Source organism: Salvelinus alpinus, chromosome 34 (genome assembly GCF_045679555.1).
Source record: "Salvelinus alpinus chromosome 34, SLU_Salpinus.1, whole genome shotgun sequence".
Lineage (NCBI taxonomy): Eukaryota > Metazoa > Chordata > Actinopteri > Salmoniformes > Salmonidae > Salvelinus > Salvelinus alpinus.
The window spans coordinates 23,924,897-23,948,565 of record NC_092119.1 but is presented as its reverse complement, the minus strand read 5'-3'; the positions used below and the strand labels follow the sequence as shown (position 1 = coordinate 23,948,565).

Sequence of the window (23,669 nt, the reverse complement as noted above, 5' to 3'; positions counted from 1 at the left end):
GCATGTGCAGACCAGCTAACTGGAGTGTTTACGGACATATTCAATCTCTCCCTATCCCAGTCTGTGTCCCCACTTGCTTCAAGAAGTCCAACATTGTTCATGTATGAAGGTAACTGAACTAAATTACTATCACCTTGTAGCACTCACTTCTGTCATCATGAAGTGATTTGAGAGGCTAGTTGAGGATCATATCACCTCCACCTTACCCGAACACCCTAGACCAGGCCTGGGCAACTCCAGTCCTCGGGGGCCTGATTGGTTTCACACTTTTGCCCCAGCCCTAGCTAACACACCTGACTCCAGGGATGGGGGAAAAGTGTGACACCAATCAGGCCCTCGAGGACTGGAATTTCCCAGGCTTGCCCTTGACCCACTACAATTTGCATACTTCCCCAACAGATCCACGGACGACACAATCACCATCGCGCTGCACACTGCCCTATCCCATCTGGACAATAGGAATACATATGTAAGAATGCTGTACATCGACTACAGCTCAATCTTCAACACCATAGTGCCCTCCAAGCTCATCACTAAGCTCGGACCCTGGGTCTGAACCTCTCCCTGTACTGGATTTCATGACAGGCCAATCCCAGGTAGTGAAGATAGGCAACAACACCTCTGCTACGCTGATCCTCAACACGGGCCCCACAAGGGTATGAGCTCAGCCGCCTTCTGTACTCCATGTTCACACATGACTGCATTGCCACGCACGTTTCCAACTCAACCATCAAGTTTGCAGACGACACAACAGTGGTAGGCCTGATTAGCAACAATGACGAGACAGCCTACAGGGAGGAGGTGAGGGCCCTGGCCAAGTGGTGCCAGGAAAATAACCTCTCCCTCAACATCAACCTTAGGAGGCTGAAGAAATTTGACTTGGCCCTTAAGACTGTCATGACGTGACTTAACATTCATCTGATGACTGTTATGTATCGAATCAGCTAGCTAGGTTTAATTGTACTCGATTAAGTTAATCGTGTAACAATTAACTCATTAGGATTTGGGGCACCACGGAAGAAGTTGTTTAACAAGTTACCATCACCCAAATTAAACTCTAGATGATATATAAGATATATATTAATAACAGTTATTTATTAATCATTACCTCAAATCAGTCTTATAATTCTGAATGTCGCATACTCCTTGCATCTGCACAAACCCCAGCTTTACTGATCATTCCGTACCACACAAATTGATTTCATTATTTATTTACAAACTAAATGATAACACAGGATACACACACACATGGTATAGGATATTGATTAGAAACTTAATATGATGGAAACAGGTCCCTAGCAGACTAACAACAACATGACTGCTTGTTTATCAAAATAGGGAGGAGAAGAGATGAGAAAGGGAGAAAGAAAGAGAGACAACACTTATACACTTGGAACTACGCTCATAGTAATCATAATAATGCTTTGCACCTGAACCGCCGTCCATTTGGAGTAAGAAGTCATGAATGTATTTAGGTGTTTGAATGTCTTCCTTCATCGTTTATCCCTGTTGGACCCAGGCCTTCGTGGAAAGGGTTCCGTTGGGCCATCTCCCGAGCTCTTAAGTGTAAGGCTCTGATTGTCCACAAGAGGTCATAACATCCTTCTTCTTAGTTTTTCATGGCTTCAATGCCTTGTCCTGTAGTCTAACAGGGTGGTGTTTACTTTTACTCGTTCTGGAAGATTGATCTTCTGAAGTCAGCTAATCAGCCATGTCGATGATTCCCAGTGGGGTGATGAGAGCAGTGTAGTAGATGAGGGTTTGAAGAGAGTAACAGGATGGTCTTACTTAAATCAACTTTCTTAGATACAGTACTTAGAATAGCTACTCAACCGTAACCTTGATTGTTAGAGAGGCTACTTTGTTGTCTTCACCTCGTGTTGATTTTCAGGGTTGTAACCAATGGAGACCTAAGCTGCAGCTTGAGTCCTTGTGGTCTCATATGTTAATTCTCAACTCATCCTTTAAACACTCTGGTAAAAAGGGGGCATTCCGTCATGCTGACACGCTCTCTGAGCTCCCTCAGGCGTGGCTACTTACTGGGGAAAAGTATCATCAAAATTAAAATCTCATTCCCATCTTGACAAAAATATTTGATACTGTATTTCCTACATAAAGTAAAGGATGAAAACCTGACATATACAGTGAGTATACTGTTCAAGTTACAATATTTTCATTACAACATTTTTATAAAAAATGTAATGACATCACAACATAGACATTAGTTTTCCATAGACCATCTCTCATCATTCCCCTCATTCAGATGTTAGGAATATTGTTCCAGTGTTCACTTTTGGACGTTAGAGTTTTTGGGCGGCAAAAGGTCTGTAACAAAGTCACATTCCAATCACCAATACTAAATGGTAAAAAGAGTCCTCTGCTGCATACAATTTACGACCGGACGTGAGGTGTCACAAAACCGCCACATCAATCCCTCCTCCCTTCTGTGGGTGAGAGGGGTCTGGTAGAAGTTGAGCCATTGTAAACTTGATCTTTGAATCCTCACAGGAGAGTCATGACAAGACCCTCACAAACTTCTACAGATGCACCATTGAGAGCATCTTGTTGGACTGTATCACCGTCTGGTAAGGCAGTGGTGTAAAGAACTTAAGGAAAAATATTTTAAAGGACTACTTAACCCTCCTGTTGTGTTCGTTTCATGTTAATGAATTGTGTTCCTGGTCCAAAATGACCGCCCCATTATAGCTGATTATTAATACATAATAATACACATATTATCACCTAATTTTGTGTTAGATTTTTATAAAATTAAGTTATTGTGAACATTACAAGTTTTGTACTTCTATTTGCTCAGGTCTCATTGACCTGAGCTCATACAACTAGTTTGAGTAAAAAAAAGCATAATTTATGGATTATTTTGACTATAACAAATACTCAGATGAAACATATTGTGCTATTTATCACAGACTACTTTGTGTCAAAGTTTAACAAGGACAGTTGTTTTGAAACCATCATTTCTTTTTAAATAGTGGCACAAAATAACATCTATTGTGTTCCCGGTTGTCACGATCTTGATAATGGACGGACCAAGGCGCAGCGTGTGTTGAGTTCCACATCGTTTATTAAAGTGAAACTTTCAAACAAAAACAATAAACAAGCAACAAAACGTGACTTACATGGTGCAACCAGCACAAACACAAACAATATCCCACAACCCAGGTGGGAACAATGGAGAACTTAAGTATGATCCCCAATTAGAGACAGCGATAATCAGCTGCCTCTAATTGGGAACCATACCAAGTACACCAACATAGAAATAGGAAAACTAGAACACCCCCCTAGTCACGCCCTGACCTACAACACCATAGAGAACCAAGAGCTCTCTATGGTCAGGGCATGACACCGGTCAAAACTGACCGGTATGATTTTATTAGTAAAGAAAGGACATAGGCCCAAAATTACACATGAAAACTTTACCATATTACAAAATTAATGTCTGAACACATTAAAGTACAACAATAACAATAACAGTATTACTAACAACAACAAAAACATTAAAATGTGCACAATCTGTCAATCAATGGTGGTTACATTTTGTGTGTTCTCATGCACATGTTGGACAATACATGGTGGTTGTTGCATGTGCCTTGGAAATATATGCACTGCATTTATGGAACATAATGCTCGTTTTGACATCTCTTGGTGCACACAGATTGCACCGTTTCCTTTTGTCTCTTCTGTCTCTGGCGGCCGTAGATCTTGCTTCTGGCCCTTGTATATCTCTCACCAATCCAGCAGAGGATGGTGTTGGAGGAAGGTGTTGGCGCCTTTGAATGAGGGGTGCCACCATGGCTTTCCCCAACTCTTCTAGGAATAGTCTCCTCTTGAAGAATTTCCCCTGCTCCCGGGCTGGAGTCACCTCCATCCACACCAGGAACGCGTTGTAGGCCGACACATCTAGGATGTTGAAGAACACCACCATGGGCCAATGTGCCGTCATCCTCTTACAAGAGTATGTGCCAGTAACCTGCAAAAGTGCAACAATCAGTGAATAAAATAATATGTTCCTACGAGTGATCCTTCATGTCTTGCATAGTAACGTGAAAAATTGCATCAAGCGTTGTTTTAATTTATCACATCTAAAACATATTTACATATTCAAATGAATAGAATTGACTCAAAATTGTTCACAAATTCAATGAGCATTTCACCAAACAACATGTCTTATTTTTATGGTGCAGAAAAAACAATCTGATAATAGAAAAAAAAGTACATGAGACTTGAAAGATAAAAAGTAACATACCTTATCAAGGCTGTCAGCTCCTCTTCGTTCCTGTAATAATCCAGGACAGCGTTGGGCTTCTTGTCCTCCCTGGTACTCACAGCGGCATCCCTGTGCAGAGTTGTCATCACGAGCACATTCTTCTTTTTCTTCGGGCAGTAGGACACAAGAGTGTGTGTATCAGTGAAGGCAAATTTAGATGAAAAACAATCCCTGTCTTTGGTAGTGAGTAAGGCAGGAGGCAACTCAGGCTTGTGCCTTCTGACCGTCCCCACCATGGTCATTTTTTGGGGGAGCAGCTCCTGACCAAGAGCATATCAGGTGAAGAAATTGTCACATTACGTTGTGCCCCTGGAGCACTGCAGTCATTTCCAGGACCACCCGCTTCCCCTGGATCCTATCGAGGACACCGTCAGCAGGTTTGCCGGTGTAAACCTGCATGTTCCAGGCATAACTTGTCCTGGAATCACATGCTGCCCATATCTTCATTCCATATTTAGACGGTTTGAATGGGCAGCGACCAGACGCTCATCCACTGTGATGTCTGGACTTGGGTTATAGATGAATGGCATGCGCTCCACCCACTTGTGCCAGACCTCTCTGATCGCTGCCAGCTTGTCTTGTTGACGGCAGCCTGGTCTTGTATCACGGTTGTCGAAGCGAATCACCCGTGACAATACGTGAAATGTCTGGAGTGACATAGTGGCACGAAAAACTGCCCGACCAGACTCTGCATCCCATAACCTGGTGGTAGATTTGTTTCTGGATCTGTACACACCAGCCTAAATCAAGAGACCCACGTATGCTTGGACGTCTGTCCGGTCTACCTCCTTCCAGTAGTCTTTGTAAACGCATCTCCCCTCCAAGGTGGTCATGTTCATCACTATGATTTCGATTGACTCTGTCAGGAACAGTTTGAAGCAGGATTTTATGTCATCAACCCGGGATATGGCATATCTCGTTGGCCCTGGGGTCATCCTGATAACATTTTCAGCTGACAGCTGACCTCTCCTCTCAGGTGGGGATGAAGACAAGGACAAATTCCCATTCTTTGACCAGAATGTAACAACAACCTCAGCAGGGCCCTCTTCCTCATCACTGGATTGTTCCACATCGGTTGTCTCTTGGTCTGGATCGTATTCTGTGTTGTCTTCAACTTCTGACACTTCCTCCTCTAATGCGTCTTCACTGTCAGTTTCCTGGCCTCTCTCCTCTTCACCAGTGTCATGATCAAAGATATGATCAAGAGCCTCACATACAGTATATCGTTTGGTCATTGTGCTGCCACAGAATGAATTGTGAGCAAGGCCTCAAAAAAGCTTTATGTACCAGAGCTGCGAGAAAAGTTCTATATATTATTGAAACAATGTTGCGATTGTTTGTGAGAATGCCAACAGGTGTGGTTCCCGTGGGGAAATGACTATTTTGGGGAAAGGTTCCCGTGGGAGTTGCCATGGAAGCCAAGAAGGGGAGTGAGGTGTGTGTGTGCTCAAATACACATGATATGGGGACCTGGGAGAGGAAGTGTGTCCAGCTGATGAATGGGCATGAACTCAATTTTATACAATAATTGTAGTCTCGCCCATTCATTTCTGAAGACTAGTCTATTTTGACCATGAACATCATAGATGTACAAAAGTTAAATAAAACACCCAAAATGTAATGAAAATCATCAAAATGCATTTTGTGTGTTCAGATGCCCTGTGTGGACAAAGTCATGGAACCTTATGACAATCAGATTAAATGAACTACATTTTCAGAGAGAAAACTTCTAAATCGGTCCAATTCGACCAGAACAAAACATGAGGGTTAAGTAGTTATTTTAGGTATCTGTACGTTCCTATGTATATTTTTAACTACTTTTACTTTACTACATTCCTAAAGAAAAGAGTGTACTTTTTACTCCATACATTTCCCCTGACACTCAAAAGTAGTCGTTACATTTTCGATGTTTAGCAGGACAGGAAAGTGGTCCAATTCACTCACTTATCAAGACAACATCCCTGGTCATCCCTACTGCCTCTGATCTGGAGGACTCACTAAACACAAATGCTTAGTTTGTAAATGATGTCTGCGTGGTGTAGTGTGCCCTGTAGTTGTAGTGTGCTCCTGTAAATATATATTTTTTGATTTTCTTATTATAAGCAATTTGAAGTTATTTATACTTTTACTTTTACTATTGATGCTTAAGTATATTTAAAACCAATACTTTTAGACATTTACTCAGGTAGTATTTTCCTGGGTAACTTTCAATTTTACTTGAGTCATTTTCTATGAAGTTATTTTTACTCAAGTATGACAATTGGGTACTTTTTCGACCACTGTGGTAAAGCAATGACTGTCCGCAACCGCAGGGCTCTCTAGAGGGTGGTGCAGTCAGCCCAATGCATCACCGGGAGCACACTGCCTGCCCTACAGGACATCTAAAGCACCCGGTGTCACAGGAAGGCCAAGAAGATCATCAAGGACCTTAGCCACCAGAGTCACAGCTTAGTCACCCCGGTTGAGTTGTCAACCAACATGAATGTAACGTGAATTCCCAAATAAAGTCACCATGTCATTGGATTTAGATTAAAAGTTAGGTGAAAAAATACTAAATTAATTCCCTTACGGTGATGACTGTTTGCAAATGTATCAGCTTTCCACGTTGATTCAACATCATCACATTGGATTTTTTGTTGTTGAAATGATGTGGAAACAACATTGATTAAACCAGTTTTTGCTCAGTGATATGTTATATTTTAGGTTTAGCATAGTTTCTGGCATGGTGTACATACAAAAACCCAACATGGCTGTCAAGGTGGTCAGAATGTTGCTAACGTAGCAGTGTTTAGGCTCAGGTACTGTAGTGACTAAAAACAGGTACTGTGTAGTGAAAAAGTATGACGTACTGTGTGTGTGTGTGTGTGTGTGTGTGTGTGTGTGTGTGTGTGTGTGTGTGTGTGTGTGTGTGTGTGTGTGTGTGTGTATGTGTATGTGTGTGTGTGTGTGTGTGCACGCGTGTGTATGTTTCCTAGTTCTGCTCCCTCCCCTCCTCAGAGAAGACCTTGAATTAGAGCGGTGTCCAACTCGATCTCCAGCTGCAGTGGATGTTGCTTGGCAGGCGCTGTCCTTATCACGAGACTGTCACGAGTCTGTTTTTACCTTCTTCTCATTAAGACCAGAACAGTGCAGGTGGATCCTCAGTCTCCTCAGGGGCTGTTTTTCATGGTTTGTCTGTCGTTCGTCTAGCTGTCTGTGTGTCTGTCTGTGCGAAGAGCAAAAAATGTTTTTCTTTCTTTCTCCTGCTAAGAGTGTCATTAACAAGTGGACCAGAGAGGTTATGTGAAATATGAGGAAGCCAGGAAACACATTTTTCAATACAATAACGTTCGGGAAGCATCTTTCCCAAATGTCTCTGTTATTACTTAACCTCAGGGAAGGGGTCATTTGAATTTCACCAAACATTCAAAGTAGGGTTTAGGTACATAGAAAGGGCGTGGGTCAGGGTGCACTGCCTTTCATAAAACTTTGACTCTCATGATTCTCTCGTGCCATGCCAGGTAATCTGGGGCTGCAGTTTGTGTGTGTGTGTGTGTGTGTGTGTGTGTGTGTGTGTGTGTGTGTGTGTGTGTGTGTGTGTGTGTGTGTGTGTGTGTGTGTGTGTGTGTGTGTGTGTGTGTGTGTGTGTGTGTGTGTGTGTGGCAAAAGAGTGAGCGAGAGTGAGTAAGTGAGACTGAAAGAGAGACTGAAAGAGACACTTAGTGAGTGACTGAAAGAGCAAGAGCGACTGAGTGAGTAACTGAAAGAGCGACTGAGTGAGTGACTGAAAGAGCGAGAGAGACTGAGTGACTGAAAGAGCGAGAGAGACTGAGTGAGTGACTGAAAGAGCGACTGAGTGAGTGACCGAAAGAGCGACTGAGTGAGTGACCGAAAGAGCGACTGAGTGAGTGACCGAAAGAGCGACTGAGTGAGTGACCGAAAGAGCGACTGAGTGAGTGACTGAAAGAAAGACTGAGTGAGTGACTGAAAGAGCGACTGAGTGAGTGACTGAAAGAGCGACTGAGTGAGTGACTGAAAGAGCGAGAGAGACTGAGTGAGTGACCGAAAGAGCGACTGAGTGAGTGACTGAAAGAGCGAATGAGTGAGTGACTGAAAGAGAGACTGAGTGAGTGACTGAAAGAGCGGCTGAGTGAGTGACTGAAAGAGCGAGAGAGACTGAGTGACTGAAAGAGCGAGAGAGACTGAGTGAGTGACTGAAAGAGAGACTGAGTGAGTGACTGAAAGAGCGGCTGAGTGAGTGACTGAAAGAGTGACAGACTGAGTGAGTGACCGAAAGAGCGACTGAGTGAGTGACCGAAAGAGCGACTGAGTGAGTGACTGAAAGAGAGACTGAGTGAGTGACTGAAAGAGTGACAGACTGAGTGAGTGACCGAAAGAGCGACTGAGTGAGTGAACGAAAGAGCGACTGAGTGAGTGACCGAAAGAGCGACTGAGTGAGTGACCGAAAGAGCGACTGAGTGAGTGACTGAAAGAGAGACTGAGTGAGTGACTGAAAGAGCGACTGAGTGAGTGACCGAAAGAGCGACTGAGTGAGTGACCGAAAGAGCGACTGAGTGAGTGACCAAAAGAGTGACTGAGTGAGTGACCGAAAGAGCGACTGAGTGAGTGACCGAAAGAGAGACTGAGTGAGTGACTGAAAGAGCGACTGAGTGAGTGACTGAAAGAGCGACTGAGTGAGTGACTGAAAGAGCGAGAGACTGAGTGACCGAAAGAGCGACTGAGTGAGTGACTGAAAGAGAGACTGAGTGAGTGACTGAAAGAGCGACTGAGTGAGTGACTGAAAGAGCGACTGAGTGAGTGACTGAAAGAGCGACTGAGTGAGTGACTGAAAGAGCGAGAGAGACTGAGTGACTGAAAGAGCGAGAGAGACTTTGTGAGTGACTGAAAGAGCGACTGAGTGAGTGACTGAAAGAGCAAGAGAGACTGAGTGAGTGAGAGACAGAGAGAGAGACAGACATAGAGAGAGAGAGAGAGAGAGAGAGAGAGAGAGAGAGAGAGAGAGAGAGAGAGAGAGAGAGAGAGAGAGAGAGAGAGAGAGAGAGAGAGACAGACAGACAGACAGACAGACAGACAGACAGACAGACAGACAGACAGACAGACAGACAGACAGACAGACAGACAGACAGACAGACAGACAGACAGACAGACAGACAGACAGACAGACAGACAGACAGACAGACAGACAGACAGACAGACAGACAGACAGACAGACAGACAGACAGACAGACAGACAGACAGACAGACAGACAGACAGAGAGAGAGATAAACACTGAGTGAGTAAGAGAACTTTGGCACTGCGTAGTAATGGCAACCCACTGGGCAAAAACCGCAAAAACTATGTGATGACGTTGAATCAACATGGAAAACTGATTGGATTTGCAAAAAGTTATCATCGTAAGGGAATTGTGTTTCCCCCCTCCCCCCCACCTTTTAACCTAAATCCAATGAAACTCAACCAAATGTGAATCAAAACCAGATGTTGATCTGACTTCTAGTGGGAAGTCTCAACAGATAGATGGCGAGATAGATTACAAGAACAAGGGGAAAATAACTCATATTAGGTAGCCATGTACACCGAAGCAGTAGTTGACAAATATTGCTCAATTCAATATGTGAATGTGAACATAAGCTGAAGTATTGAATAGCAACATGATTTAAGGAGAATCTAATGCTTCTCTTAAGTGTGTCTGTTTTTTTCTGCTGACTGGTGAAATCAGGTGAGACCATTCAGCTAGTATGTTGAGTATAATTCTCCCATGCTTTCTAGTGGACAAAAGGTGTAGGTGTGAGTTCTCATGGTCTACAGGCCAGGAAACCTGAGTGCCACGCCAGGGGAAACAAGGGGCCTTATGAGGGCTGAAGCGCATTATTGGAAACAAACTCTGTTCTCTGGGCAGGCCTGCCCTCAGAACACTAAGAACGGACCATGCTAAAAGGAAAGGGTGGGCTAAGGTGTGGCATAGTGGTTAGTATCCCATCAGGGAGCAAGAAGAATATCACACAGGCTGTGAGGGTCAGTAGAATGTGAGTCAGATATGTACTCAGAAGAGCTTTAGCTCAGCTTGCGTTGGAAAGGAAAAGGTGTTCAACTGAGGGATTTACGTTGTGTGGGTCATTTAGCCTATCATTGAACACTGGTTTACCTCAGTGAGTGAAACTCCACCTCAGGAGTGTAAGAGCAGAAGAATGACACTACAACAACAAAGGGTCTGTTATCGTTGGCCTAACAGGATTATTCAAGCCTCTCTCCACATCATTCCTGTTGGATTAGGGTTTGGCAGGGTTTCCAGACTGTCAGTCAAAGGCGTGCCTGGACACATCATTCAGTAATCATCAGAGTTTAGAGAAGTCAACCCCCTGACAGTCCAGAATGACTGATACAACTCACCATCACAGCATGTCTGTCTGAACATGTAGTCAGATTCCCATGAAGAGATCCTCTTATAAAGGAGGATTTGGGGCGGCAGGTGGCTTAGTGGTTAGAGCGTTGGGCCAGTAACCGAAAGGTTGCTAGATCGAATCCCCGAGCTGACAAGGTAAAAATCTGTCATTATGCTCCTGAACAAGGCAGTTAACCCACTATTCCTAGGCCATCATTGTAAATAAGAATTTGTTCTTAACTAACTTGCCTAGTTAAAGAAAGGTTAAATAAAAAATAGAAACAGGACAAGATGGCTACCCTGGTATACTGAAGAGATTAGTGAAAAATAATTCCCCCTCTAAACCTGCTGGTTTAGAAAAAACAACTTATCCCGGGACACTTCATAAGATGACTAAAACAGGAAGAAGAGCATTCAGACATCTGCATTGATCTTCAGGCTTATTCAGGGAAAACAAATAGGCTGTCAGCCTATCAGAAACATCTTCAGACATTCTGCTGGCTCCAGTCATAATGTGCAATCACCAATAATGACAAGGCCTGGCATTCTGTGTGACACCTCTTCATTCTCTTCTGTGCCATGGGGGTCTCATGCCCATGAGATGAGTGGCGTGACTAAGAATACAGATGCCCACTGGCCTGACATATGGGCAATGCTTCTGTGACATCATAAATATGCATGGTGCTCTATACTATACAGGGCATTTATTTACATCAGGGAAGTGACAGGGTTTTTAACTTTTTAGGGCCACTTACCTGTCATGCAGCGTGACAGTAGGGGACACAACCAGTCAGTAGACAGTGGACAGCATGTCTAGGGGCTCGTAATAGCTCAGGGCTGATATGTTTATGCAGTTTAATTACATTGACATCAAGCAATGTATTTAACATAATGAATTCCACATATTCCACATGTAGGCTATTCACTTATGGCTGAGGACATCCCACTGGGGACACCATGTCATATCAACGTGGATAGTTGGGTAATATTGTGTAGATATATCTACTGCTTGTATAGTTTGCGATGTGAGTCCAACATATCATTTGTTAACTTGTCAACAAGTTAATATACTATTTATTGTATTTAAAAAGTGATATTGAATTGTGTTTGGTTGTCAACGCAACCAAATATCACCTTTGAAGGAGATGTATCTTCTGCTTGGATAGTTCCATCTGTGCTGCTGACTTAGTCTGGTTTTAATTCCAGTTTGTCTACAAATGAATAATTTATGTCAGATTCACATCTCCATCTCAACCAAAAATCTAAGTTAAAGAATAGGACTAAATAAAATCGAACTTTAAATGCACTTAGATTTTTTGGTTGAGATGGAGATGTGAATCTGACATAAATTATAAATCAAACTCAACCAAAAATAAAAGTCAAAGAATGTGAGTAAGCCAGTGGCTTAGAACTATCCAAGCAGTAGGTACAAATTCAATATTACAATATCTTTCAACAATCAATCTCACGATAGCACAATGGTAATAGTCAGTGACAAATATCGTAGCTAGACTTGGTTAAACCCCTGGATGGGAGACCAAAGGGTACCTGTAGATAGATCAATTCTCCAGTAGGAGGGGCTGCCCAGCTTGTTTTTGTTTTTCTGAAAGTTGATATAACATTGAAGGTACAAATTCAACATATTTCGTACAAGTTTGTCTGTGTTGAAATTTGGTTACCATAATGACTTAATCCTGTGGTTGAAATTTCACTCTCAAAACAACAGTTTTTTCAAATCCAATGTATTTTCCACGTCACAATACGTTGACAAATTACAATGAAACAACTTTGATTCAACCACTTTGTGCCCAGTGGAATGTATTAACCTGATGTTTGTTTAATTAAACCCTATTAATTAACACCCCCCCCCCCCCACACACACACACTCTATATTTTGAATGTGAAATGTATGTGTCATTAAAGCAGGGGCCATTAACTCTCTATCTTCTCCCTCAAACAGGTCCTGTTCCCCCTCTGGGTACTCTCCTACGACAGTATGGTTCAGGAGCATGTTAGATGCAGTGTTTCAGATGTGGTGGCCACAGAGGGGTCACCAGGCAGACAGGAAACCAGAAAGAAGAACACGTCTGGAGAGGGGATAGAGGAAAGAAATGAGTCCTTCAAGCATTTATAACTCTGGGCCCAGGAGTATCAGAGTTCACATTGTAAAGAGCGACCAATCTGAAGTAAATCATCCGAGAGTGGCAAGAATTCAGGGCATGTGGAGGAATGTTAACCCCCTGCTACTCTGTCCTCTCCTCCCTCATTCTCTCTCTTTAACTCCCTCTCTTCTTCTCTCTACCACACTTTACTTCACCTTTACTTTCACTCTTTTTCTCATCATCTCTCTCTCTCTTTCCCTCTCTCTCTCTCTCTCTTCCCCCTGCCTCTCTTCCTCTATCCAGGATGCCTTTCCTAAGCTGATTGGGGTTAATGCACCGGACAATGAGCGAAACGCTGCCCTTCTGTTGCACATTATGCTCCTCTTTGTGGCGGTATGGTCCTGCTTTGGAGGGTACATGAGCCCTAGCCTCAAAATAATATTTCCCAGACCCCAGCACCAGACCCCAGCATGTGGTATCGTTCTCAGATGGGCCGAGCAGCTTGGCTGATATCATCAACCCTCAACGATCAGGCATTTGCTTGTTGTGTGGCAGTATGAAATCATTACATAGCGTCCTGTGCCGTGCTCTGTGACATGTTCTGTTTGCCTTCCGTGAACATTTTGATCCATGACCTTTTAAAAAATAACTCCTAGCTTGTGATGTCACTAGGGAGTAGAGGGTTCTGGGCAGACAGAGTTGGATGTTTCTCCTCCTGGGGGGTCACCATGGGGTCAAATGGGGAGGTGTTGATTCGTTGTCCAGAAATGCCATTCGAAGGACTGTGACGCACAGAAAGACTGTGCCGCGCAGCCGTGCCCTGGGTCAGATCGTGTGATGTGCAAAGCTATGTCGAAAGGAACACAGGTGCTTTGATTAGTCCTGCATATTGCAACACCAATCCAGGCATTCAGAGAATCCCACTCCACCCTTCCCTCCCTGAAGACCATCTGCCCCCGAGAGACACTGATCCTGTGGATCTTATGTCAACACCAATGGCCTGTTTCTTAGTGCTAGTGGAATCCGAGGTATTGAGTCAGTCGAGAAAGGGGCAGGGAAGGGTTGCGCTAAAGAGGGGATATGGGAAATTGTTTTCATAAAAAAACATACTCCTGGGAATTCGGCAGATTTTTCCTCCAACGATGGATGTATTTTAGCTGTTTAGGAGAAGGTCTGATAAAGTTGACACAGGATATACTCAACTCAAAAATCCTCTAATACTTTAAGAAAAATACAAACGGGAGGATGGAAAAATTATTTAGGATGAATAACCCTCTCATAACACAAAGTAACTATATATGTCTGTTAGCTGAGGAAATGATAAAGAACAGCATCATCCACCCTGCTGTGCCGAGACTCAAAATAGTCCAATGTTTCACTTCTTAAATACATGTTTTAATGCACTCCTCTCACTGAGTCAAGGCATCATGGCACAAGCCCAAACACAGCCCAGCGTAAAGGCAGAGAGAGCGGTTCCTAAGCCCTGGTCCCACACTGCGGAGGGAGTGACAATGTTTGGTTAGGCCCTCCTCCTCTCATCGGAATGGACGGAAATGTTGAATTGATGACCTCATGCACGGCGTGAAAGATTTATCTGGCAGCGCTGCGTGGCCTGTCTCCCCCTGCTCTCCACCGTGCCCCTGGGCCGCCGCCCACCACATAGAGCTTTGCAGTGCTCCGAGTAGCTAACTTTGAAATGAATTTGGAAAAGCAGACAACTGTGCGGCCACTTTAACCTGACTCCATCACTGTTGGAAACATTTAAACAATTATGTTTTTTGTGTTTCTTCTTGGTTTCTATTATTGGAGTGTGTGAGGGATAGCTTTTGGCTCTGAGATGGATCTAGTCCACCATCATCATGTTTTGGCTTAACAGGGTTAGATAAATGCGTAGGGATGTTTTTTAAATGTTGGTGTAAATTTTGGCAACAAGTGGACGATCCAGAAACAACCAGTGTATAGAATCAATGGTATAGGGCTCTATTCAATCAGGATCACTGAAGCGTTACAGCTTGCACAATAGACATTTAAATGTAATTTCAGATTGAGACGACATATGCAGCATTTATGCAGAATGTAGTCTCTGCTAACGCGGGAACATTGCCTTTACATTTAAATCAAGCGGGTTGAATAGAGCCCAATGTTGAGGACAGACACAGTGAATTGAATCCAGGCCTGACCTAATGACTTTATACAGTGTGTGTGTGTGTGTGTGGTGTGTGTGTGTGTGTGTGTGTGTGTGTGTGTGTGTGTGTGTGTGTGTGTGTGTGTGTGTGTGTGTGTGTGTGTGTGTGTGTGTGTGTGTGTGTGTGTGTGTGTGTGTGTGTGTGTGTGTGTGTGTGTGTGTGTGTGTGTGTATTTGTAGGCGGGGACATCGGTGTGGGGGTAGTCGGAAAACTTTACCAACCTACACTGACTGCCTTGGGCTGACTTGTCACTGTCATAGACCCCATGGGCTTACGGTGTGTAATGGATATACGGTGATACTCAGTGAAGTAACACTCCTAAAGCTTATCGGCCTAGATAATAAATACACGTCTATCATCGTTCAGCTGAAAGAGTCATTAGGTCTACAGGGACAAAGAAAAGATGGAGGGGTTGGTGGGAGGAGGGAAAGAGAGGGCTGGCGAGGTTGAAGAGGGGACAAGAGGGATCAAGGGGCAAAGGAAAGGGTGCAAGGCTGGAGAAATACAAATTGAAGGCGGCCGCGATGCTTATTTTCGCTGCCCTCCTCACTATAAAGGGACTAGGGCCTGTGGCCCCTGAAACACTGCCTGTGCCTCGGGAAGTGACCTGCCACTAAAAATACTCCCCCCGCCCACGCAGAACGTCATTGTTTGAGTTCTGTCTAAAATATAAATGGTTCCTATGGGGTCAGGATCCCACGAGAGGGACTTGTCCCTATAGCCCAAATGTAGGGACGAGGAAATAAAGCGACACATTGAGGACAAATCAACATTTTTGGAATGTTTTCCTCGCCTGCTAGTCCTGGCATAGTGAGCAGCAGCAAAGCCAACCACAGTCCCTTTGAGTGCATCCTTAAAAACAACATGCAGAGTGAGAGATAGCGAGAGAGAGAGAGAGACAGAGAGAAAGAAAGAAAGCGAGAGAGAAAGCGAGAGAGCAACAGAGAAGTGAAAAGAAAAGTTATTCGACAGACATAAGGCGTGTGCATCAGGTGGGTGCGTCAGGCGGGTGTGTCAGTCTATCGACTGTGTCTCCATAAACTGCTGGATGCAGTTAAGCCCAGCATGAGGGTCTGTGGACCGTACCATTATAGAGAGCCCACGGGAGGCCAGGCACAGGTAAAGTAATATCCCAGCTAGAGCTGTGGAACGGCCACTTCTGGTTTCACTGAAGCACTTCCACCACTGTCTCTGTATGTCATTAACAACCTTCAATCAGTAAGATTCATGACTTCATGATAAATGTATGTGTGTCTAAATATAATAAAAACACGTCCTAGACTAGCAGGGTTTTCACTAAAACACTTCAGGAGAAATAATGACAGTGATTTAATGTGAAACTGCAAGAGCCATTTTCCAGCATTGTGCTTGTATGCAGAGTACATTACCAACATTACCACTAGGCCTAGATAAACCACATAACGAGGATTATAATCATAGAATCTTACCAGACTTTAATCTCGATTGTGGATTTCAGAGAAAACAATAATATAATTTTTTACTCAACTCCCTTTCCACACATACAGATCCCAGTCTCTCCTACCCTTGGCTGGAAAGTGGCAGGTAATCTGGAGGCAAGCCAGGTCTCTGTTAAAACAGCACTGTGCCTAGAGCCCTGCTAAACACCCTCCCCTGTATCAGGCCCAGGAGAGCAGAATGAAGGAGAAACTACCAGTGAACTCAGCCAGGCCCGCGACACAGGTTAATACCAGGCCTAACCCTCGCCTGCCCACCGAGATCCACAGCTCCGTCCGTCTGTCCGTCCGTCCGTCCGTCTGTCTGTCTGTGTTGGAACGCCATTAATCCCAGCATTCCCATCTCCGTCTGAGTGAGATCATCAGGTCGCTGACTAGCTGCTGGCTGGTTTGCCTGCAGAGTATAAGGAGACTTATTCTGATGAGATTCTCCCCCTCCCTCTTTCCACATCTACCATCCATCGTTTCCCTCCTCTCTCCTCTCTCCATCTTCCACCTCCCTCTGTATGAATGCTAGAGGGGTTGAGGAGATGAATGGAGGGGGAAGTGGAGGAAGGAAGGTGGCTTTGCCAAACGTAACTATATTCCATAATTTTGTGGAAGGTGGGGTAAAGACTGTTGGAAAACTGAAATAACTACATTTGGTTGCGTTTTCGCTAACATTACATTTTTGGCACTGCTTTCAGCCTCGTTGCATCATGAAGCAACTTGATAGCAACTGGACAGCGATTTGTTCTAAAACAAAGTGTCTCTCCCTGAGAATCTTGGACAGAAATACTGTATGTCTGAGTTGTGTTCGTAGTACAAACTCTCACTGGGGATATTAGTTGCAGTATTTGGCACATCACAACTACAGTGAACATAATGTTTAGTCTGAATCCCTCCCCGAAGCAAAGCTCAAGTCTTCTGCTTGGGGAATTGCGTCAACAGTAAGAAAAAAAGCAGTGTAGGCCCCAGATCAGCTTACTGTGAGTGGGCTGCTAGTGTCAGAGTCAAATACAATATTACAGTTTCCTCATCATCTGAGGCTTGAATACAAATAGGCTGGGGAGTAGGGACTACAGAGAACAGGGAGAGACAGAATGGAAGGGGTATACTCTATGGGCCAGACAGGGGAGCGGCTGACAGCCAGATGACTTGGATTCACACAGGGAGTGAGAGAATGGAAGGGGTATACTCTATGGGACAGACAGGGGAGCGGCTGACAGCCAGATGACTTGGATTCACACAGGGAGAGAGAGGGCATAATGTAGCACATGTGAATGCTAGGTCTATAACAACACAGGATGAGACCCAGATACTGACACAGGAGGCAGATGCTTCGAGTCTCGGATATGTATTAATAGACAAGGGGCAGGCAAGAGGCAGATCGGGGACAGGCAGAAGGTCATAAACCGGGTCAGAGTCAGATAGGTACAGGACAGCAGGCAGGCTCGAGGTCAGGGCAGGCAGAATGGTATGGCAGGCGGACTCAGGGTCAGGGCAGGCAGCAAAGGTCAGAACCGGTAGGACTAGAACACAGGGACTAGAAAAACAAGAGTATGGAAAATGGGAGACACTTGGTGGAGACAAGCACAAGACAGGTGAAACAGATCAGGGTGTGACAGTATCCCCCCCAGCATCCTACCCGGGCGCATACCTGGTTTACCAGGGTGCCGGCGGTGAAAGTCAGCGATGAGGGCCGGGTCCAGGATGTCCTTAGTGAGGACCCAGCACCTCTCCTCCGGGCCATAACCCTCCTAGTCAACCAGGTAGGGGATACCTCTGCCCAGAGGTCGAACACTCAGGATGCGTCTCACTGTGTATGCCAGATGGCCGTCAATGAGATGGGGAGGGGGGGGGGGGGGGGGGGGGGTGGAGCTGGAAACAGAAGGGGCTTTGAGACAAAGGTTTCATCTGAGATACATGAAAAGTGAGATGTATACGGAGGGTGCGGGGCAACAGAAGACGAACAGCAGTAGGACTGATTTTAGAGATGGTTAAGGGGCCGATAAAGCGTGAGGAAAGTTTACGGGATTGTACCCTGAGGGGCAGATCCTGAGTGGACAGCCCTACCCTGCCCGAGACGATAGCGGGGAGCCGGCGTCCGGTGGCGATACCTGGAGGTGGTCTTAAGAGCGGTCCGGGCTCTCTTCCAGGTACACTGACAGCGACGGACGAACATCTGGGCAGAGGGTATGCTGACTTCTTCCTCTCCTTCCCATATGTATATATTGCATTTTATACCATATATTGCATCTTGCCTATGCCACTCGGCCATTGCTCATCCATATATTTGTATGTACATATTCTTATTCCATCCCTTTACTTAGATTTGTGTGTATTAGGTAGTCGTTGTGGAATTGTTAGATTACTTGTTAGATATTGCTGCACTGTCGGAACTAGAAGCACAAGCATTTCGCTAAACTCGCAATAACATCTGCTAACCATGTGTATCTGAACAATACAATTTTATGGCCGCATATTTAATATCATCCAACAAAATGACACAGCTTAACTCAGCTATATGGCTATAGACCAATGTAGACATCCACAGTTAGGCATACTAACAGTAGAGCAGACATCCACCCAGTCGTTTTGTTCATACCACTCCCATTTAAACAATAAGACAATTTTTTATCCCTTCCTCTGAGGATGTCCAGGAAGCTCAGGTGTTGGTCTCCCTTTCTGAAATAGCCTACATTAATAATTTCTTGGAAATCCAACTTCAAAAATTGTTTGAGTTGCGGTATCGTGTCCATTCTGTCAGGTTAATTTTACTCGCTAGCAAGCTTCCTTACTCAGTTCAAGGGATGCGCACTAAATTATGTAGACAAGCCCAAATAAGCTAGATTTTCCCACACAACATGTTTAAGTGTTAAAGGAAATGCCCATGCGCAAAATATGAAATCTGCTCAATGCAACGAATGAAGCTAATATAAGCAGCGAGGCCTTCCCGGTCTATCAACAGTGACTGGAGTAAGGAACACCCATGCCGTCAACTAGGGTTCAATATTTTCCTGGTATTTTACAAATGTTCCATTCTAAAAATAAATAATTTTTCTCCTTGGTAACCCCGTTATAACGAATATAAATAGGCCTATGTCTGGATTTGATTAAAGCTTTGATCGAAAACCCAAGCCTGATACTACCTGAGCCTGGTGAGCTATATATTAAAGACATTTAATGAGCCCTACATTAAAGACCTTTAATGAGCCCAAGCCCAAAAATGCCCAAATGATTGTGCCATACATACTGTATATGATATATCCTACTACACGTTACACACAACAGAAAAATGAAAAGCCCATAGATGTATCTAGCTATATGCTCTCTTGGAGAAATAAATTAAACTAGCTCAAGTAGGCTAATCTTTATGAGTGTAAATTCGATAACTGTACTGTATTGTAATATACTGTATTATATGGACTGGAATTATGCACATCGTTCAAAGCATGATAAAGCAGGGAGAGAACATGCGATTCTGGTGAATGACAGCGGCTTACAAAGTTACATGTATAGGCTAGAGTATTTGATAGGCTGGCATGTACTGTATATATTGTACCTTTCATAATATTTCCCTTTCTCTCTATTGTTGCTTCATTCCTTCCTCGCTTTTAGCAGTTAAATGAAACAAGTTATCATTCTAATGACATCCTTGAATAATAAAGGACTATAATTACAGTGGGGCAAAAAAGTATTTAGTCAGCCACCAATTGTGCAAGTTCTCCCACTTAAAAAGATGAGAGGCCTGTAATTTTCATCATAGGTACACTTCAACTATGACAGACAAAATTAGAAAAAAAAATCCAGAAAATCACATTGTAGTATTTTTAATGAATTTATTTGCAAATTATGGTGGAAAATAAGTATTTGGTCACCTACAAACAAGCAAGATTTCTGGCTCTCACAGACCTGTAACTTCTTCTTTAAGAGGCTCCTCTGTCCTCCACTCGTTACCTGTATTAATGGCACCTGTTTGAACTTGTTGTCAGTATAAAAGACACTTGTGTGTATAAGGTAGTAGTTGTGGAATTGTTAGGTTAGATTACTTGTTGGTTATTACTGCATTGTCGGAACTAGAAGCACAAGCATTTCGCTACACTCGCATTAACATCTGCTAACCATGTGTATGTGACAAATAAAATTTGATTTGATTTGGGAGTAAAAATGTGCTTTGTCATGTCAAGCCTAAATAAGTGCAGGAGTAAAAATGTGCTTAACAAGTTACATAACAAGTTGCATGGACTCACTTTGTGTACAATAATAGTGTTAACATGATTTTTTAATGACTACTGTAACTCATCTCTTCCTTCCATTCTACTGGCTAATGTACAGACACTTGATAATAAGATGGATGACCTCTGTGGGTCTCCCGAGTGGCGCAGTGGTCTAAGGCACTGCATTGCAGTGCTAGCTGGGCGCACAATTGGCCCAGCTTTGTCCGGGTTAGGGTCGGTAGGGATGTCCTTGTCCCATCGCGAACTAGCGACTCCTGTGGCAGGCCGTGCGCATTGCACGCTGACACGGTAGCCAGGTACACAGTGTTTCCTCCGACCCATTGGTGCGGCTGGCTTCCGGGTTAATTGGGCATTGTGTCAAGAAGCAGTGTGGCTTGATTAGGTTGTGTTTCAGAGGAGGCACGGCTCTCTCCCGAGTCCGTATGTGAGTTGCAGCGATGAGACAAGACTGTAACTACCAATTGGATACCACAAAATTGGGGAAAAAAGGGGTAAAAGACAGATGACCTCCGATTGCGGATTTGCTACCTACAGGACTCTCGGAACTATTTCAGAAACATGGCTCTCGGACATGATGCCCCCCACGGCTATCCAAAGCACGGACAGGACAGAGAAGTTGGTGAAATCGAGGGGGGAGCACATTCTAGCGCGGTAGAAGTGCCGACCCACTGTTCAACCGTCTTGGAATACCTAATGGTCAAATGCCAACCCAAGCTGTATACATTCCATCTCAGGACAATAAAAATAACAAGCTGGCACTTAACGAACTGAAAGGCTTTAAAAAAGCAGGATCTACACTCAGAAGCTACCTTTCTGGTTGCCAACGATTTAATTTCGGCGTCACTAATTCACGTGATGCCCAACTTCCATCAACACATTTCCAACACCACTAGGGGCAATAAAATCCAAGACCACTACTATTCTACCCACAAGCAAGCATACAAGGCCCTCCCTCTTCCGCCATTTGGCAAATCAGATCATGACTCCGTACTCTTGCTTCCTGTTTACAAGCAGAAGCTGAAACAAGAAGCACCCATGATTCGCTCCTTTGAGAAATGGTCACCAGAATCAGGGGTTATGCTACAGGACTGCTTTGCTAGCACTGATTGGAATATGTTTTGAGACTCCGCCGATAAGATGGCATAGCAGTGCAGACGTGTTTTTTTCGTCCTCTCGTGTAATTTTGTATTTTTCGTCTTTTTTTATATACACTGCTCAAAAAAATAAAGGGAACACTAAAATAACACATCCTAGATCTGAATGAATGAAATATTCTTATTAAATACTTTTTTCTTTACATAGTTGAATGTGCTGACACCAAAATCACACAAAAATTATCAATGGAAATCAAATTTATCAACCCATGGAGGTCTGTATTTGGAGTCACACTCAAAATTAAAGTGGAAAACCACACTACAGGCTGATCCAACTTTGATGTAATGTCCTTAAAACAAGTCAAAATGAGGCTCAGTAGTGTGTGTGGCCTCCACGTGCCTGTATGACCTCCCTACAACGCCTGGGCATGCTCCTGATGAGGTGGCGGATGGTCTCATGAGGGATCTCCTCCCAGACCTGGACTAAAGCATCCGCCAACTCCTGAACAGTCTGTGGTGCAACGTGGCATTGGTGGATGGAGCGAGACATGATGTCCCAGATGTGCTCAATTGGATTCAGGTCTGGGGAACGGGCGGGCCAGTCCATAGCATCAATGCCTTCCTCTTGCAGGAACTGCTGACACACTCCAGCCACATGAGGTCTAGCATTGTCTTGCATTAGGAGGAACCCAGGGCCAACCGCACCAGCATATGGTCTCACAAGGGGTCTGAGGATCTCATCTCGGTACCTAATGGCAGTCAGGCTACCTCTGGCGAGCACATGGAGGGCTGTGCGGCCCCCCAAAGAAATGCCACCCCACACCATGACTGACCCACCGCCAAACCGGTCATGCTGGAGGATGTTGCAGGCAGCAGAACGTTCTCCACGGCGTCTCCAGACTCTGTCACGTCTGTCACATGTGCTCAGTGTGAACCTGCTTTCATCTGTGAAGAGCACAGTGCGCCAGTGGCGAATTTGCCAATCTTGGTGTTCTCTGGCAAATGCCAAACGTCCTGCACGGTGTTGGGCTGTAAGCACAACCCCCACCTGTGGACGTCGGGCCCTCATACCACCCTCATGGAATCTGTTTTTGACCGTTTGAGCAGACACATGCACATTTGTGGCCTGCTGGAGGTCATTTTGCAGGGCTCTGGCAGTGCTCCTCCTTGCACAAAGGCGGAGGTAGCGGTCCTGCTGCTGGGTTGTTGCCCTCCTACGGCCTCCTCCACGTCTCCTGATGTACTGGCCTGTCTCCTGGTAGGGCCTCCATTCTCTGGACACTACGCTGACAGACACAGCAAACCTTCTTGCCACAGCTCGCATTGATGTGCCATCCTGGATGAGCTGCACTACCTGAGCCACTTGTGTGGGTTGTAGACTCCGTCTCATGCTACCACTAGAGTGAAAGCACCGGCAGCATTCAAAAGTGACCAAAACATCAGCCAGGAAGCATAGGAACTGAGAAGTGGTCTGTGGTCACCACCTGCAGAACCACTCCTTTATTGGGGGTGTCTTGCTAATTGCCTATAATTTCCACCTGTTGTCTATTCCATTTGCACAACAGCATGTGAAATTTATTGTCAATCAGTGTTGCTTCCTAAGTGGACAGTTTGATTTCACAGAAGTGTGATTGACTTGGAGTTACATTGTGTTGTTTAAGTGTTCTCTTTATTTTTTTGAGCAGTGTATATTTCAGTTTTATTTTCAATCTCTTTTCCATTTTAATTCAATTATACCTTCAGGTAACCTGCCTCACCCAATGTGATACGGAACCTCTGTTATTTTTTATTTTTTAGACCTTATAGCAAGAACCACCTAGCCATCAGAAGCTAACCAGCTAATTAGCTACAAGCTAATTTAGTCATTGTTAGCCACTGCTAGCGGCTTTTACCTTCTGCACAGACACCAGCCATTTTTATTTATTTA

At 44.3% G+C, this 23,669-nt stretch overlaps 1 pseudogene; it reads right to left on the bottom strand.

Annotated features, from left to right (window-relative positions):
• Positions 1-3,355: 3,355 nt before the first annotated feature.
• LOC139563768 (piggyBac transposable element-derived protein 4-like) lies at positions 3,356-18,160 on the bottom strand (annotated as a pseudogene).
• Positions 18,161-23,669: the final 5,509 nt, after the last annotated feature.